General features: G+C 45.4%; 6 non-coding genes and 1 pseudogene across 6 annotated transcripts; all 7 read left to right on the top strand.

Annotated features, from left to right (window-relative positions):
* Positions 1 to 1,826: 1,826 nt before the first annotated feature.
* LOC130304183 (U2 spliceosomal RNA) lies at positions 1,827 to 2,017 on the top strand. Its single transcript, XR_008853982.1, has one exon. It is a non-coding gene; the product is annotated as a U2 spliceosomal RNA (small nuclear RNA).
* Positions 2,018 to 4,099: 2,082 nt separating this feature from the next.
* Positions 4,100 to 4,290, top strand: LOC130304182 (U2 spliceosomal RNA). The gene has a single exon (XR_008853981.1). It is a non-coding gene; the product is annotated as a U2 spliceosomal RNA (small nuclear RNA).
* A 2,085-nt stretch (positions 4,291 to 6,375) lies between these two features.
* Positions 6,376 to 6,566, top strand: LOC130304181 (U2 spliceosomal RNA). Its single transcript, XR_008853980.1, has one exon. It is a non-coding gene; the product is annotated as a U2 spliceosomal RNA (small nuclear RNA).
* Positions 6,567 to 8,639: 2,073 nt separating this feature from the next.
* On the top strand, positions 8,640 to 8,830 carry LOC130304180 (U2 spliceosomal RNA). Its single transcript, XR_008853979.1, has one exon. It is a non-coding gene; the product is annotated as a U2 spliceosomal RNA (small nuclear RNA).
* A 2,094-nt stretch (positions 8,831 to 10,924) lies between these two features.
* LOC130304208 (U2 spliceosomal RNA) lies at positions 10,925 to 11,115 on the top strand. The gene has a single exon (XR_008854000.1). It is a non-coding gene; the product is annotated as a U2 spliceosomal RNA (small nuclear RNA).
* Positions 11,116 to 13,202: 2,087 nt separating this feature from the next.
* LOC130304206 (U2 spliceosomal RNA) lies at positions 13,203 to 13,312 on the top strand (annotated as a pseudogene).
* A 770-nt stretch (positions 13,313 to 14,082) lies between these two features.
* On the top strand, positions 14,083 to 14,272 carry LOC130304197 (U2 spliceosomal RNA). The gene has a single exon (XR_008853995.1). It is a non-coding gene; the product is annotated as a U2 spliceosomal RNA (small nuclear RNA).
* Positions 14,273 to 19,450: the final 5,178 nt, after the last annotated feature.

Here is a 19,450-nt window from a genome sequence, read left to right as displayed (position 1 = left end):
CATGATAGGCAGCTGCCTTGATAGCGGGTGGGTGCTGAATGTTCCTAATTGACAAAATAAGATTAATGCTTATGAAGAAATATAAAATCTCATCCCTTCCCCAATATCGCGCCACACCCCTACCCCTTAATTCCCTGGTTGAACTTGATGGACATATGTCTTTTTTCGACCGTACTAACTATGTAACTATGTAACATAACATGGGGGGGGGGGGTCTCCTGGCTGTTCACACAGGTGTGTCATTGCTGTACATTGACCATGCATTGCTTCTGTGGTATTGCAAAGGCAAAGACAAATGCTTCCAGCCATCCATTGCACTAATGGATTGGTCATCAGCTGGCTGTCTATGTCCCGCATCAATATAGACCAAAGTACAGAGGGTTAGGCTATGCTATTGTGCACCTACCTGATGCATCAGAAGGTGCGAGGCCCTTGCTAAATTCTGTGCACAGACTTTGAGATCTATGCTTTAGACTGTATCTAAACCTGCTCCAACATGGACTGACATTCTGGCCTACTTTCAGCCGATGCGACTTGTCTGTCGCTGAACAGTCGCTTTTTATGTATTCAGCACCTATGTATAATGTTGTAAAAATGCTCTAGAAGCTAAAGTCGCAGAAATGTCACACATATTTGGCCTGCAACTTTCTGTGCGACAAATTCAGACAGGAAAAATCAGTATAAATCCTTAGAAAATTATCCCCCAGTGTCTCCATCTGCTGGCGGTATTGAATAAGCATTGCTGCACTGATGGGGTATGCATTAGACGAAAAAAAAGAAGAAAAAGAAGAATAATACGCCCAGAAAAGAGGCGAAAAGGAGAAAAACGTAAAAAAACGTGAAAAAAAAGTAAGAGGAAGAGAAGGGAAAAAAAGGTGGAAATGGGTTTAAAAGTGATTTCGGCGGAGAAATATATATATATATATATATATATATATATATATATATATATACGCGCACACACACACATATATATAAACGTATTCTCCGTTGAGATATTGCAGCCGCTGCTGTGTCCAGGCCCAGGAGCCTTAGCACTGTGCTGTGATGTCACTCAATACCACTGACATCACTAGGTGTAAACAACATCTCTCCTTTGCTGTGTATGTGACTATGGAGCTGTTTGGTGATGTCGTCTATTATGGCCTTCATAGAAGCAACAGGAGATTGTTGCATCCATCTAGAACCCTCAGAACTACAGTGCTATGATGTCACTCACTTCCACAGGCCTTGCAGAGTGTAAACAACAACAACCCAGCTTTGTTGTGTATGTAACCATAGGGATTTGTGATGTCACCTAGAACCTTCACAGCAGCGACAGCTTTATGAGGAGCATCAGCACTGCTCTGCCTGAGCAGAACCATCACCGCCATAGGTTGTCAAATAACCCGGATTTAACCCACACAGGTAAGTCCAATGGGGTGCAGGCATGTCCTCTATGCTTACAGCTTCCCGTGGGTGTTGGTTTGATACCGTTTGGGGACAGCCAAGGAGGCATCTGCAGGCAACAAAGGTAGGTGTGTGCTTGTGTGTGTGTTTCCTATGCAGATCCTAAGCCCAGTGTCACATGCAAGTAGGAGGAGTAAGAAGGGTTCCTGGCAAATCCGGGTTATGGATTGCATTTAAAAAGGCCCCGTGGGAGTGCAATGGGCCCCTGTCTTGCTGCTTAGCAATAATGGTATGGGTTTAGGTTCTGCTGTGTGTACTGGTGGTTGACTGCCCCCCAGCCCAGAGTGTGCATGGAAAATTGTCTGGCAGCCTCCCTGACAGCAAGCAGTGATAGTGCCCATGAAGGGGACCTTGTTGGGCCCGCCCCTTTCACGGTTATCGCTTCTCGGCCTTTTGGCTAAGATCAAGTGTAGTATCTGTTCTTATCAGTTTAATATCTGATACGTCCCCTATCTGGGGACCATATATTAAATGGATTTTTGAGAACGGGGGCCGATTTCGAAGCTTGCTTCCGTCGCCCTATGCATTGACCCGATATGGCAGTATCTTCGGGTACAGTGCACCACCCCCTTACAGGGTTAAAAAGAAAGATTCCTACTTTCATTGCTACCTGCTTGCTGGCTAGCCAGCTAGCCAGCCCTGTGGGCCTTGCTGCTGCTGCAGCCAAAAAACAAAAGGTGGTGCTGCTGCTGCTTCTGCTGCTTCTGCTTCTGCTTGTGTCTGGCCCCTGTTGGAGCGTCCAGGCACAGGACTTCTGCTGCTGCTGACTAAATGGCCTCCTTAATTGGATCATTTGAGTAGCCAGCACACCTGTGCAGGTAGGGCATGACATGATAGGCAGCTGCCTTGATAGCGGGTGGGTGCTGAATGTTCCTAATTGACAAAATAAGATTAATGCTTATGAAGAAATATAAAATCTCATCCCTTCCCCAATATCGCGCCACACCCCTACCCCTTAATTCCCTGGTTGAACTTGATGGACATATGTCTTTTTTCGACCGTACTAACTATGTAACTATGTAACATAACATGGGGGAGGGGGGGGGGGGGGGTCTCCTGGCTGTTCACACAGGTGTGTCATTTCTGTACATTGACCATGCATTGCTTCTGTGGTATTGCAAAGGCAAAGACAAATGCTTCCAGCCATCCATTGCACTAATGGATTGGTCATCAGCTGGCTGTCTATGTCCCGCATCAATATAGACCAAAGTACAGAGGGTTAGGCTATGCTATTGTGCACCTACCTGATGCATCAGAAGGTGCGAGGCCCTTGCTAAATTCTGTGCACAGACTTTGAGATCTATGCTTTAGACTGTATCTAAACCTGCTCCAACATGGACTGACATTCTGGCCTACTTTCAGCCGATGCGACTTGTCTGTCGCTGAACAGTCGCTTTTTATGTATTCAGCACCTATGTATAATGTTGTAAAAATGCTCTAGAAGCTAAAGTCGCAGAAATGTCACACATATTTGGCCTGCAACTTTCTGTGCGACAAATTCAGACAGGAAAAATCAGTATAAATCCTTAGAAAATTATCCCCCAGTGTCTCCATCTGCTGGCGGTATTGAATAAGCATTGCTGCACTGATGGGGTATGCATTAGACGAAAAAAAAGAAGAAAAAGAAGAATAATACGCCCAGAAAAGAGGCGAAAAGGAGAAAAACGTAAAAAAACGTGAAAAAAAAGTAAGAGGAAGAGAAGGGAAAAAAAGGTGGAAATGGGTTTAAAAGTGATTTCGGCGGAGATATATATATATATATATATATATATATATACGCGCACACACACACATATATATAAACGTATTCTCCGTTGAGATATTGCAACCGCTGCTGTGTCCAGGCCCAGGAGCCTTAGCACTGTGCTGTGATGTCACTCAATACCACTGACATCACTAGGTGTAAACAACATCTCTCCTTTGCTGTGTATGTGACTATGGAGCTGTTTGGTGATGTCGTCTATTATGGCCTTCATAGAAGCAACAGGAGATTGTTGCATCCATCTAGAACCCTCAGAACTACAGTGCTATGATGTCACTCACTTCCACAGGCCTTGCAGAGTGTAAACAACAACAACCCAGCTTTGTTGTGTATGTAACCATAGGGATTTGTGATGTCACCTAGAACCTTCACAGCAGCGACAGCTTTATGAGGAGCATCAGCACTGCTCTGCCTGAGCAGAACCATCACCGCCATAGGTTGTCAAATAACCCGGGTTTAACCCACACAGGTAAGTCCAATGGGGTGCAGGCATGTCCTCTATGCTTACAGCTTCCCGTGGGTGTTGGTTTGATACCGTTTGGGGACAGCCAAGGAGGCATCTGCAGGCAACAAAGGTAGGTGTGTGCTTGTGTGTGTGTTTCCTATGCAGATCCTAAGCCCAGTGTCACATGCAAGTAGGAGGAGTAAGAAGGGTTCCTGGCAAATCCGGGTTATGGATTGCATTTAAAAAGGCCCCGTGGGAGTGCAATGGGCCCCTGTCTTGCTGCTTAGCAATAATGGTATGGGTTTAGGTTCTGCTGTGTGTACTGGTGGTTGACTGCCCCCCAGCCCAGAGTGTGCATGGAAAATTGTCTGGCAGCCTCCCTGACAGCAAGCAGTGATAGTGCCCATGAAGGGGACCTTGTTGGGCCCGCCCCTTTCACGGTTATCGCTTCTCGGCCTTTTGGCTAAGATCAAGTGTAGTATCTGTTCTTATCAGTTTAATATCTGATACGTCCCCTATCTGGGGACCATATATTAAATGGATTTTTGAGAACGGGGGCCGATTTCGAAGCTTGCTTCCGTCGCCCTATGCATTGACCCGATATGGCAGTATCTTCGGGTACAGTGCACCACCCCCTTACAGGGTTAAAAAGAAAGATTCCTACTTTCATTGCTACCTGCTTGCTGGCTAGCCAGCTAGCCAGCCCTGTGGGCCTTGCTGCTGCTGCTGCTGCAGCCAAAAAACAAAAGGTGGTGCTGCTGCTGCTTCTGCTTCTGCTTGTGTCTGGCCGCTGTTGGAGCGTCCAGGCACAGGACTTCTGCTGCTGCTGACTAAATGGCCTCCTTAATTGGATCATTTGAGTAGCCAGCACACCTGTGCAGGTAGGGCATGACATGATAGGCAGCTGCCTTGATAGCGGGTGGGTGCTGAATGTTCCTAATTGACAAAATAAGATTAATGCTTATGAAGAAATATAAAATCTCATCCCTTCCCCAATATCGCGCCACACCCCTACCCCTTAATTCCCTGGTTGAACTTGATGGACATATGTCTTTTTTCGACCGTACTAACTATGTAACTATGTAACATAACATGGGGGGGGGGGGGTCTCCTGGCTGTTCACACAGGTGTGTCATTGCTGTACATTGACCATGCATTGCTTCTGTGGTATTGCAAAGGCAAAGACAAATGCTTCCAGCCATCCATTGCACTAATGGATTGGTCATCAGCTGGCTGTCTATGTCCCGCATCAATATAGACCAAAGTACAGAGGGTTAGGCTATGCTATTGTGCACCTACCTGATGCATCAGAAGGTGCGAGGCCCTTGCTAAATTCTGTGCACAGACTTTGAGATCTATGCTTTAGACTGTATCTAAACCTGCTCCAACATGGACTGACATTCTGGCCTACTTTCAGCCGATGCGACTTGTCTGTCGCTGAACAGTCGCTTTTTATGTATTCAGCACCTATGTATAATGTTGTAAAAATGCTCTAGAAGCTAAAGTCGCAGAAATGTCACACATATTTGGCCTGCAACTTTCTGTGCGACAAATTCAGACAGGAAAAATCAGTATAAATCCTTAGAAAATTATCCCCCAGTGTCTCCATCTGCTGGCGGTATTGAATAAGCATTGCTGCACTGATGGGGTATGCATTAGACGAAAAAAAAGAAGAAAAAGAAGAATAATACGCCCAGAAAAGAGGCGAAAAGGAGAAAAACGTAAAAAAACGTGAAAAAAAAGTAAGAGGAAGAGAAGGGAAAAAAAGGTGGAAATGGGTTTAAAAGTGATTTCGGCGGAGAAATATATATATATATATATATATATATATATATATATATATATACGCGCACACACACACATATATATAAACGTATTCTCCGTTGAGATATTGCAGCCGCTGCTGTGTCCAGGCCCAGGAGCCTTAGCACTGTGCTGTGATGTCACTCAATACCACTGACATCACTAGGTGTAAACAACATCTCTCCTTTGCTGTGTATGTGACTATGGAGCTGTTTGGTGATGTCGTCTATTATGGCCTTCATAGAAGCAACAGGAGATTGTTGCATCCATCTAGAACCCTCAGAACTACAGTGCTATGATGTCACTCACTTCCACAGGCCTTGCAGAGTGTAAACAACAACAACCCAGCTTTGTTGTGTATGTAACCATAGGGATTTGTGATGTCACCTAGAACCTTCACAGCAGCGACAGCTTTATGAGGAGCATCAGCACTGCTCTGCCTGAGCAGAACCATCACCGCCATAGGTTGTCAAATAACCCGGGTTTAACCCACACAGGTAAGTCCAATGGGGTGCAGGCATGTCCTCTATGCTTACAGCTTCCCGTGGGTGTTGGTTTGATACCGTTTGGGGACAGCCAAGGAGGCATCTGCAGGCAACACAGGTAGGTGTGTGCTTGTGTGTGTGTTTCCTATGCAGATCCTAAGCCCAGTGTCACATGCAAGTAGGAGGAGTAAGAAGGGTTCCTGGCAAATCCGGGTTATGGATTGCATTTAAAAAGGCCCCGTGGGAGTGCAATGGGCCCCTGTCTTGCTGCTTAGCAATAATGGTATGGGTTTAGGTTCTGCTGTGTGTACTGGTGGTTGACTGCCCCCCAGCCCAGAGTGTGCATGGAAAATTGTCTGGCAGCCTCCCTGACAGCAAGCAGTGATAGTGCCCATGAAGGGGACCTTGTTGGGCCCGCCCCTTTCACGGTTATCGCTTCTCGGCCTTTTGGCTAAGATCAAGTGTAGTATCTGTTCTTATCAGTTTAATATCTGATACGTCCCCTATCTGGGGACCATATATTAAATGGATTTTTGAGAACGGGGGCCGATTTCGAAGCTTGCTTCCGTCGCCCTATGCATTGACCCGATATGGCAGTATCTTCGGGTACAGTGCACCACCCCCTTACAGGGTTAAAAAGAAAGATTCCTACTTTCATTGCTACCTGCTTGCTGGCTAGCCAGCTAGCCAGCCCTGTGGGCCTTGCTGCTGCTGCTGCTGCAGCCAAAAAACAAAAGGTGGTGCTGCTGCTGCTTCTGCTTCTGCTTGTGTCTGGCCGCTGTTGGAGCGTCCAGGCACAGGACTTCTGCTGCTGCTGACTAAATGGCCTCCTTAATTGGATCATTTGAGTAGCCAGCACACCTGTGCAGGTAGGGCATGACATGATAGGCAGCTGCCTTGATAGCGGGTGGGTGCTGAATGTTCCTAATTGACAAAATAAGATTAATGCTTATGAAGAAATATAAAATCTCATCCCTTCCCCAATATCGCGCCACACCCCTACCCCTTAATTCCCTGGTTGAACTTGATGGACATATGTCTTTTTTCGACCGTACTAACTATGTAACTATGTAACATAACATGGGGGGGTCTCCTGGCTGTTCACACAGGTGTGTCATTGCTGTACGTTGACCATGCATTGCTTCTGTGGTATTGCAAAGGCAAAGACAAATGCTTCCAGCCATCCATTGCACTAATGGATTGGTCATCAGCTGGCTGTCTATGTCCCGCATCAATATAGACCAAAGTACAGAGGGTTAGGCTATGCTATTGTGCACCTACCTGATGCATCAGAAGGTGCGAGGCCCTTGCTAAATTCTGTGCACAGACTTTGAGATCTATGCTTTAGACTGTATCTAAACCTGCTCCAACATGGACTGACATTCTGGCCTACTTTCAGCCGATGCGACTTGTCTGTCGCTGAACAGTCGCTTTTTATGTATTCAGCACCTATGTATAATGTTGTAAAAATGCTCTAGAAGCTAAAGTCGCAGAAATGTCACACATATTTGGCCTGCAACTTTCTGTGCGACAAATTCAGACAGGAAAAATCAGTATAAATCCTTAGAAAATTATCCCCCAGTGTCTCCATCTGCTGGCGGTATTGAATAAGCATTGCTGCACTGATGGGGTATGCATTAGACGAAAAAAAAGAAGAAAAAGAAGAATAATACGCCCAGAAAAGAGGCGAAAAGGAGAAAAACGTAAAAAAACGTGAAAAAAAAGTAAGAGGAAGAGAAGGGAAAAAAAGGTGGAAATGGGTTTAAAAGTGATTTCGGCGGAGAAATATATATATATATATATATATATATATATATATATACGCGCACACACACACATATATATAAACGTATTCTCCGTTGAGATATTGCAGCCGCTGCTGTGTCCAGGCCCAGGAGCCTTAGCACTGTGCTGTGATGTCACTCAATACCACTGACATCACTAGGTGTAAACAACATCTCTCCTTTGCTGTGTATGTGACTATGGAGCTGTTTGGTGATGTCGTCTATTATGGCCTTCATAGAAGCAACAGGAGATTGTTGCATCCATCTAGAACCCTCAGAACTACAGTGCTATGATGTCACTCACTTCCACAGGCCTTGCAGAGTGTAAACAACAACAACCCAGCTTTGTTGTGTATGTAACCATAGGGATTTGTGATGTCACCTAGAACCTTCACAGCAGCGACAGCTTTATGAGGAGCATCAGCACTGCTCTGCCTGAGCAGAACCATCACCGCCATAGGTTGTCAAATAACCCGGGTTTAACCCACACAGGTAAGTCCAATGGGGTGCAGGCATGTCCTCTATGCTTACAGCTTCCCGTGGGTGTTGGTTTGATACCGTTTGGGGACAGCCAAGGAGGCATCTGCAGGCAACAAAGGTAGGTGTGTGCTTGTGTGTGTGTTTCCTATGCAGATCCTAAGCCCAGTGTCACATGCAAGTAGGAGGAGTAAGAAGGGTTCCTGGCAAATCCGGGTTATGGATTGCATTTAAAAAGGCCCCGTGGGAGTGCAATGGGCCCCTGTCTTGCTGCTTAGCAATAATGGTATGGGTTTAGGTTCTGCTGTGTGTACTGGTGGTTGACTGCCCCCCAGCCCAGAGTGTGCATGGAAAATTGTCTGGCAGCCTCCCTGACAGCAAGCAGTGATAGTGCCCATGAAGGGGACCTTGTTGGGCCCGCCCCTTTCACGGTTATCGCTTCTCGGCCTTTTGGCTAAGATCAAGTGTAGTATCTGTTCTTATCAGTTTAATATCTGATACGTCCCCTATCTGGGGACCATATATTAAATGGATTTTTGAGAACGGGGGCCGATTTCGAAGCTTGCTTCCGTCGCCCTATGCATTGACCCGATATGGCAGTATCTTCGGGTACAGTGCACCACCCCCTTACAGGGTTAAAAAGAAAGATTCCTACTTTCATTGCTACCTGCTTGCTGGCTAGCCAGCTAGCCAGCCCTGTGGGCCTTGCTGCTGCTGCTGCTGCAGCCAAAAAACAAAAGGTGGTGCTGCTGCTGCTTCTGCTTCTGCTTGTGTCTGGCCGCTGTTGGAGCGTCCAGGCACAGGACTTCTGCTGCTGCTGACTAAATGGCCTCCTTAATTGGATCATTTGAGTAGCCAGCACACCTGTGCAGGTAGGGCATGACATGATAGGCAGCTGCCTTGATAGCGGGTGGGTGCTGAATGTTCCTAATTGACAAAATAAGATTAATGCTTATGAAGAAATATAAAATCTCATCCCTTCCCCAATATCGCGCCACACCCCTACCCCTTAATTCCCTGGTTGAACTTGATGGACATATGTCTTTTTTCGACCGTACTAACTATGTAACTATGTAACATAACATGGGGGGGGGGGGGGGGGGGGGGGTCTCCTGGCTGTTCACACAGGTGTGTCATTGCTGTACATTGACCATGCATTGCTTCTGTGGTATTGCAAAGGCAAAGACAAATGCTTCCAGCCATCCATTGCACTAATGGATTGGTCATCAGCTGGCTGTCTATGTCCCGCATCAATATAGACCAAAGTACAGAGGGTTAGGCTATGCTATTGTGCACCTACCTGATGCATCAGAAGGTGCGAGGCCCTTGCTAAATTCTGTGCACAGACTTTGAGATCTATGCTTTAGACTGTATCTAAACCTGCTCCAACATGGACTGACATTCTGGCCTACTTTCAGCCGATGCGACTTGTCTGTCGCTGAACAGTCGCTTTTTATGTATTCAGCACCTATGTATAATGTTGTAAAAATGCTCTAGAAGCTAAAGTCGCAGAAATGTCACACATATTTGGCCTGCAACTTTCTGTGCGACAAATTCAGACAGGAAAAATCAGTATAAATCCTTAGAAAATTATCCCCCAGTGTCTCCATCTGCTGGCGGTATTGAATAAGCATTGCTGCACTGATGGGGTATGCATTAGACGAAAAAAAAGAAGAAAAAGAAGAAGAATACGCCCAGAAAAGAGGCGAAAAGGAGAAAAACGTAAAAAAACGTGAAAAAAAAGTAAGAGGAAGAGAAGGGAAAAAAAGGTGGAAATGGGTTTAAAAGTGATTTCGGCGGAGAATATATATATATATATATATATATATATATATATATATATATACGCGCACACACACACATATATATAAACGTATTCTCCGTTGAGATATTGCAGCCGCTGCTGTGTCCAGGCCCAGGAGCCTTAGCACTGTGCTGTGATGTCACTCAATACCACTGACATCACTAGGTGTAAACAACATCTCTCCTTTGCTGTGTATGTGACTATGGAGCTGTTTGGTGATGTCGTCTATTATGGCCTTCATAGAAGCAACAGGAGATTGTTGCATCCATCTAGAACCCTCAGAACTACAGTGCTATGATGTCACTCACTTCCACAGGCCTTGCAGAGTGTAAACAACAACAACCCAGCTTTGTTGTGTATGTAACCATAGGGATTTGTGATGTCACCTAGAACCTTCACAGCAGCGACAGCTTTATGAGGAGCATCAGCACTGCTCTGCCTGAGCAGAACCATCACCGCCATAGGTTGTCAAATAACCCGGGTTTAACCCACACAGGTAAGTCCAATGGGGTGCAGGCATGTCCTCTATGCTTACAGCTTCCCGTGGGTGTTGGTTTGATACCGTTTGGGGACAGCCAAGGAGGCATCTGCAGGCAACAAAGGTAGGTGTGTGCTTGTGTGTGTGTTTCCTATGCAGATCCTAAGCCCAGTGTCACATGCAAGTAGGAGGAGTAAGAAGGGTTCCTGGCAAATCCGGGTTATGGATTGCATTTAAAAAGGCCCCGTGGGAGTGCAATGGGCCCCTGTCTTGCTGCTTAGCAATAATGGTATGGGTTTAGGTTCTGCTGTGTGTACTGGTGGTTGACTGCCCCCCAGCCCAGAGTGTGCATGGAAAATTGTCTGGCAGCCTCCCTGACAGCAAGCAGTGATAGTGCCCATGAAGGGGACCTTGTTGGGCCCGCCCCTTTCACGGTTATCGCTTCTCGGCCTTTTGGCTAAGATCAAGTGTAGTATCTGTTCTTATCAGTTTAATATCTGATACGTCCCCTATCTGGGGACCATATATTAAATGGATTTTTGAGAACGGGGGCCGATTTCGAAGCTTGCTTCCGTCGCCCTATGCATTGACCCGATATGGCAGTATCTTCGGGTACAGTGCACCACCCCCTTACAGGGTTAAAAAGAAAGATTCCTACTTTCATTGCTACCTGCTTGCTGGCTAGCCAGCTAGCCAGCCCTGTGGGCCTTGCTGCTGCTGCTGCTGCAGCCAAAAAACAAAAGGTGGTGCTGCTGCTGCTTCTGCTTCTGCTTGTGTCTGGCCGCTGTTGGAGCGTCCAGGCACAGGACTTCTGCTGCTGCTGACTAAATGGCCTCCTTAATTGGATCATTTGAGTAGCCAGCACACCTGTGCAGGTAGGGCATGACATGATAGGCAGCTGCCTTGATAGCGGGTGGGTGCTGAATGTTCCTAATTGACAAAATAAGATTAATGCTTATGAAGAAATATAAAATCTCATCCCTTCCCCAATATCGCGCCACACCCCTACCCCTTAATTCCCTGGTTGAACTTGATGGACATATGTCTTTTTTCGACCGTACTAACTATGTAACTATGTAACATAACATGGGGGGGGTCTCCTGGCTGTTCACACAGGTGTGTCATTGCTGTACATTGACCATGCATTGCTTCTGTGGTATTGCAAAGGCAAAGACAAATGCTTCCAGCCATCCATTGCACTAATGGATTGGTCATCAGCTGGCTGTCTATGTCCCGCATCAATATAGACCAAAGTACAGAGGGTTAGGCTATGCTATTGTGCACCTACCTGATGCATCAGAAGGTGCGAGGCCCTTGCTAAATTCTGTGCACAGACTTTGAGATCTATGCTTTAGACTGTATCTAAACCTGCTCCAACATGGACTGACATTCTGGCCTACTTTCAGCCGATGCGACTTGTCTGTCGCTGAACAGTCGCTTTTTATGTATTCAGCACCTATGTATAATGTTGTAAAAATGCTCTAGAAGCTAAAGTCGCAGAAATGTCACACATATTTGGCCTGCAACTTTCTGTGCGACAAATTCAGACAGGAAAAATCAGTATAAATCCTTAGAAAATTATCCCCCAGTGTCTCCATCTGCTGGCGGTATTGAATAAGCATTGCTGCACTGATGGGGTATGCATTAGACGAAAAAAAAGAAGAAAAAGAAGAATAATACGCCCAGAAAAGAGGCGAAAAGGAGAAAAACGTTAAAAAACGTGAAAAAAAAGTAAGAGGAAGAGAAGGGAAAAAAAGGTGGAAATGGGTTTAAAAGTGATTTCGGCGGAGAATATATATATATATATATATATATATATATATATATATATATATATATATACGCGCACACACACACATATATATAAACGTATTCTCAGTTGAGATATTGCAGCCGCTGCTGTGTCCAGGCCCAGGAGCCTTAGCACTGTGCTGTGATGTCACTCAATACCACTGACATCACTAGGTGTAAACAACATCTCTCCTTTGCTGTGTATGTGACTATGGAGCTGTTTGGTGATGTCGTCTATTATGGCCTTCATAGAAGCAACAGGAGATTGTTGCATCCATCTAGAACCCTCAGAACTACAGTGCTATGATGTCACTCACTTCCACAGGCCTTGCAGAGTGTAAACAACAACAACCCAGCTTTGTTGTGTATGTAACCATAGGGATTTGTGATGTCACCTAGAACCTTCACAGCAGCGACAGCTTTATGAGGAGCATCAGCACTGCTCTGCCTGAGCAGAACCATCACCGCCATAGGTTGTCAAATAACCCGGGTTTAACCCACACAGGTAAGTCCAATGGGGTGCAGGCATGTCCTCTATGCTTACAGCTTCCCGTGGGTGTTGGTTTGATACCGTTTGGGGACAGCCAAGGAGGCATCTGCAGGCAACAAAGGTAGGTGTGTGCTTGTGTGTGTGTTTCCTATGCAGATCCTAAGCCCAGTGTCACATGCAAGTAGGAGGAGTAAGAAGGGTTCCTGGCAAATCCGGGTTATGGATTGCATTTAAAAAGGCCCCGTGGGAGTGCAATGGGCCCCTGTCTTGCTGCTTAGCAATAATGGTATGGGTTTAGGTTCTGCTGTGTGTACTGGTGGTTGACTGCCCCCCAGCCCAGAGTGTGCATGGAAAATTGTCTGGCAGCCTCCCTGACAGCAAGCAGTGATAGTGCCCATGAAGGGCACCTTGTTGGGCCCGCCCCTTTCACGGTTATCGCTTCTCGGCCTTTTGGCTAAGATCAAGTGTAGTATCTGTTCTTATCAGTTTTTCATGCCGGTGTACCGTAACGCCGGTATGGGGCTGGTGGGGATGGGTGCTGCATGGAGGATGCAGGTGTACCAGGGCTTTCCGGGGCTGGTTCTGAGGAATCAGCTCGACGGCTGCCCCGATGTGACCTGTTCCCTCCGGGTCTCGCCATGAGGCTGAGAGGGTCTAGAGCCGAGGTACTTTTGTGCCTCGGGGAGTGGTGACCCCGAGGTGCCGAAACTCACTGGGAGAATAGACTCACTGAGTTGAAGCACGGGCACCATAATCTCTTCACCTTGTGGCACTCACCTCTTGATTCCCGGCCTTCTGGCTAGGATCAGAGAAATTTTTATAGATCCGGCCGGATGTCCGGGCAGTATATCTGCACACATTCACTTATTTATTTCTTTTTTGTCTCACTGTGTCACTTTTTGCGTGTTGTGTGTTCACAGGATTTGTCAGGATGCGGTAGCCCTTCTGGGTGTCCCTCCTGGCGGTCTAGGGAGGTGTGTGTGGCCATTAGGTTCCGCACCTCCCTGCAAACACCCCGGGTACTCCTGCTTTGGCAGGGTACCTACCGTAATCGGCTCTGCGGGCAGATACCTTGGCTAACGCCAAGGGGGATGCCGGGAGCATTTGTGGTCCCCTAGTAGCTTCGGCGAAAAGGGACATCGAACCTGGAACCTCGCAGGTACCTTTTGGTCCGGAGGCGAAGGGTAAGGTTTGTTGGGGGGCCTCTCTCCTATCGGAGAAGGGCTTGCGATAGACCGCATCCTTTGTGCACGTTTTTTTAGTGTAACACGTTTGCACTTTTTCTTGCACTTTGGGTGAATCGAAAGCACGTTCCTCGGCTTTAGATAAAAAAAAAAAAAAAAAAAAAAAATCTGTTCTTATCAGTTTAATATCTGATACGTCCCCTATCTGGGGACCATATATTAAATGGATTTTTGAGAACGGGGGCCGATTTCGAAGCTTGCTTCCGTCGCCCTATGCATTGACCCGATATGGCAGTATCTTCGGGTACAGTGCACCACCCCCTTACAGGGTTAAAAAGAAAGATTCCTACTTTCATTGCTACCTGCTTGCTGGCTAGCCAGCTAGCCAGCCCTGTGGGCCTTGCTGCTGCTGCAGCCAAAAAACAAAAGGTGGTGCTGCTGCTGCTTCTGCTGCTTCTGCTTCTGCTTGTGTCTGGCCGCTGTTGGAGCGTCCAGGCACAGGACTTCTGCTGCTGCTGACTAAATGGCCTCCTTAATTGGATCATTTGAGTAGCCAGCACACCTGTGCAGGTAGGGCATGACATGATAGGCAGCTGCCTTGATAGCGGGTGGGTGCTGAATGTTCCTAATTGACAAAATAAGATTAATGCTTATGAAGAAATATAAAATCTCATCCCTTCCCCAATATCGCGCCACACCCCTACCCCTTAATTCCCTGGTTGAACTTGATGGACATATGTCTTTTTTCGACCGTACTAACTATGTAACTATGTAACATAACATGGGGGGGGGGGGGGGGTCTCCTGGCTGTTCACACAGGTGTGTCATTGCTGTACATTGACCATGCATTGCTTCTGTGGTATTGCAAAGGCAAAGACAAATGCTTCCAGCCATCCATTGCACTAATGGATTGGTCATCAGCTGGCTGTCTATGTCCCGCATCAATATAGACCAAAGTACAGAGGGTTAGGCTATGCTATTGTGCACCTACCTGATGCATCAGAAGGTGCGAGGCCCTTGCTAAATTCTGTGCACAGACTTTGAGATCTATACTTTAGACTGTATCTAAACCTGCTCCAACATGGACTGACATTCTGGCCTACTTTCAGCCGATGCGACTTGTCTGTCGCTGAACAGTCGCTTTTTATGTATTCAGCACCTATGTATAATGTTGTAAAAATGCTCTAGAAGCTAAAGTCGCAGAAATGTCACACATATTTGGCCTGCAACTTTCTGTGCGACAAATTCAGACAGGAAAAATCAGTATAAATCCTTAGAAAATTATCCCCCAGTGTCTCCATCTGCTGGCGGTATTGAATAAGCATTGCTGCACTGATGGGGTATGCATTAGACGAAAAAAAAGAAGAAAAAGAAGAATAATACGCCCAGAAAAGAGGCGAAAAGGAGAAAAACGTAAAAAAACGTGAAAAAAAAGTAAGAGGAAGAGAAGGGAAAAAAAGGTGGAAATGGGTTTAAAAGTGATTTCGGCGGAGAAATATATATATATATATATATATATATATATATATATATATATATATATACGCGCACACACACACATATATATAAACGTATTCTCCGTTGAGATATTGCAGCCGCTGCTGTGTCCAGGCCCAGGAGCCTTAGCACTGTGCTGTGATGTCACTCAATACCACTGACATCACTAGGTGTAAACAACATCTCTCCTTTGCTGTGTATGTGACTATGGAGCTGTTTGGTGATGTCGTCTATTATGGCCTTCATAGAAGCAACAGGAGATTGTTGCATCCATCTAGAACCCTCAGAACTACAGTGCTATGATGTCACTCACTTCCACAGGCCTTGCAGAGTGTAAACAACAACAACCCAGCTTTGTTGTGTATGTAACCATAGGGATTTGTGATGTCACCTAGAACCTTCACAGCAGCGACAGCTTTATGAGGAGCATCAGCACTGCTCTGCCTGAGCAGAACCATCACCGCCATAGGTTGTCAAATAACCCGGGTTTAACCCACACAGGTAAGTCCAATGGGGTGCAGGCATGTCCTCTATGCTTACAGCTTCCCGTGGGTGTTGGTTTGATACCGTTTGGGGACAGCCAAGGAGGCATCTGCAGGCAACAAAGGTAGGTGTGTGCTTGTGTGTGTGTTTCCTATGCAGATCCTAAGCCCAGTGTCACATGCAAGTAGGAGGAGTAAGAAGGGTTCCTGGCAAATCCGGGTTATGGATTGCATTTAAAAAGGCCCCGTGGGAGTGCAATGGGCCCCTGTCTTGCTGCTTAGCAATAATGGTATGGGTTTAGGTTCTGCTGTGTGTACTGGTGGTTGACTGCCCCCCAGCCCAGAGTGTGCATGGAAAATTGTCTGGCAGCCTCCCTGACAGCAAGCAGTGATAGTGCCCATGAAGGGCACCTTGTTGGGCCCGCCCCTTTCACGGTTATCGCTTCTCTGCCTTTTGGCTAAGATCAAGTGCAGTTGCCTTGGTCTCGCCTGAGGGTGCGATCTCTGGGTTTACCCAGTTTGCTGGAAGGGATTCTCTTTCTGTGGTTTTGTGCCGACAGTTCTGCCTGGAGAGATGGCTGGTCTGAAGAATACCATTCGTTTGGAGGTGGATCCCGGAAGTGCTGTGAAGAACAATGTTGTTTACCTGGTTCGGGACATCATCATGCTGAAGCTTGGAGTGGACAAGTCAGAAATATTCAGCGTTAATGAGGCTCCTCGCAAGGGTTCTTATGAGGTCACCTTTGAGCAGGAAGGTAGGTGCCTTGATGTTTATGAACGTTTGAGAAATTTCAGCAAGGACCCCATGATGGAGGGAGTGAAGATTACTCCTTTGTTTGGGTTTCAAGAAAAAACTGTCCTTGTGCATGTTTATAACCCTTTCACGGATGTGGCTATAATTGAAAGTTTTCTGCGCCAATATTGTGACTCTGTGCGTGGAGGTGAAAAACAGACCAATGTACTGGGAATCTTTAATTGCAAATATAAATTTGTTGTGAAACTGAAAGTGGATCCCAGTTGTGTTGGTGGCTTTAAACATCCCCCAGCTAGTTTTTCAGTTGCTGGACATAGGGGATATTTATCCTATGCTGGACAGCCTTATTATTGCCGCAATTGTTTTTCTTTTGGCCACGTGAAAGAGAGCTGCCTTAAGGGACAGGTGTGCCGGAACTGTAATGGTACTGGTCACCATGCGGGGAGTTGCCCCAACACAAAAAAATGTGACCTGTGCCGTGAGGAAGGGCATGTTTATAAAGACTGTCCTGGTACAAAAAGACCAAGCTATGCAAGTGCTGCAAGAGGGGCGGAAATTGTGAGGAAGTTGGCCCCTCAAAAACTGAAAGTTATTCCTCAGAAACCTGTGGATGTACAAGTTGCTGTGGCTGATGCCTTTAGGAAGCTGGAGGAGGTGATTGAGGGAGTGCAGAGCCCTGTTCACACAGCTGAATCTGTTCATCCCTCTGATCCTGCTAACATAGAGGAGTTTCAGTCCTCTGGAGAGACTAGTTTGTGTAACAGGGAGGGTGGTGGGAAACATAATGTCCAGGATGAAAATAATGATGGCTTCAAGCTGGTGCATGGTGGGAAGTCCGCCAAAAAAAGACGTGGTGAGGAGAGTACGAATTTGGCGCCAGAAACCAGGAACACATTTGAAGTGCTGGAAACGGACATTATGGAGACTGCTGAAAGTGGTGAATAGATATGCCGGGACTTGATATGAAATGTTATCAGGTGGTGAAGCACCTGTTTTCTAATGACTTTGTTATACCTGCTTTGTGTTTTACTATGTGTTCTCAATAGGTTTGCCGGGACTTGATATGCAAATGATATCAGGTAGTGAATCACCTATTTTCTAATGGTTATGTTATACCTGCTTTGTGTTTGTATATAGTTATGAGCATTATTATTTGTTCTCAAAATGTGAGAGTATTTAAAAATAAGGCTAGGAGAGCTGCTATTTTAAGTTTTTTAGCACAAGAGAATGCTTCAATTTTCTGTTTGCAGGAATGTGGTATTGAGTTCGCAGTAAGTCAGGATGAATGGGTGTATGGTCGGTGTGTGTGGTCTGGGAGTTCAGTGAATAAGAATGATGGTGTGGGTGTTTTAATTAAATCACCTGAAATTTCTGTTGAAAGTTATTTAGTTATTGAGCCTGGTAGGTGTATTTCTGTTAATTTATGTTATAAAGGTATTATGTTTCGTGTTATAAATGTGTATGCTTCTGCATGCAAAAATGAAAGAAAAAATTTGTTTGAGAAATTAAAATTTTATGTTCAAGGTAAAATACCTATTATTTTAGTTGGAGATATGAATGTGGACTTATGTAAGAAAGCATTTGATATATCAGGAAGAAAATTATTTGAGTTAGTTTCAGATTTTAGGTTTAAAGATATTCAGGATTTATGCAAAGTTAGTCCTAATTTATGCACTTATCATGCAGATAGGGGGAATGTTCACTCTAAGTTAGATTATTGTTTTTTGTCTGAGAATGTTAATGCATTAAGTTACAGACAGAGGTCTGTTTGTTATTCGGACCATGAGTCTTTGCTGTGTGAGATTGATGTGGGTCAGAATGCTGTGTATGGGAGAGGTTTGTGGAAGATGAATATTAAACATTTAGATAGTGTGGATGTGAGAGACCAGTATGAATGCATATATAAAAAATGGCGTGAAAGGAAAAGTGAGTTTGATAACATTATTTTGTGGTGGGAATGGGTTAAAAAGAAAACAAAATCCTTTTTTAGGTCTTTTGGTTATAAAATTGCTGCTATTAAGAGGGAACAATATGTTAAGTTAAATGCCCGTCTATCCTTTTTGTATAGATTGAGAGACTGTGGTGTGGATGTTCAGAATGAAATTGTGAGTGTTAAAAGGGACATTAATGAGTTTGTGTTGGAGAAAGGGAGGAGTATTATGTATAGAGCTAAATTAGATAAGAGGGAACATGATGAAAAATGTTCACGTTATTTTTTCAAAAAAGTTTTTTCAAAAAAGCCGGTTATTGATGTGATTGTGAAAGAGGATGGTAGTGTTGTGTCTGGTGATGGTGTGAGTGAGGAAGTTGCAGTTTTTTATGAAGAATTGTATGGAGAGAAGTGGAGGGATGAGAATTTGGAGAATGAGGTATTGAGTGTGTTGGAAAGGAAACTTGGAGAGGCTGAGCAGGCTTTTGTTATGCGTGGTATATCAAGTGAGGAAGTTTGGGATGTAGTGCAGAAAATGTCAGCAAATAAGACTCCAGGTGAGGATGGTTTGCCTGTGGAATTTTATCGGTTGTTATGGAATGTGGTGGGGAAGGATGTAGTTGAAGTGTGTCAGTTTATGTGGGAGAATATGGAGGTTGCGGAGAGTATGCGTGGGGGTGTGGTTGTGCTGATTCCGAAAAAAGGGGATTTAAAAAGTTTAAAGAATTGGCGTCCAATTACATTACTTAATTGTGATTATAAGATCTATGCGAAAATTATTGCCAATCGGATGAGAGATGTTGTTGAAAGCGTGGTGGGTGATGATCAGTTTTGT

Source organism: Hyla sarda, unplaced genomic scaffold (assembly GCF_029499605.1).
Source record: "Hyla sarda isolate aHylSar1 unplaced genomic scaffold, aHylSar1.hap1 scaffold_1266, whole genome shotgun sequence".
Classification (NCBI taxonomy): Eukaryota; Metazoa; Chordata; class Amphibia; order Anura; family Hylidae; genus Hyla; species Hyla sarda.
This window is presented reverse-complemented; position numbering and strand designations above follow the sequence as displayed.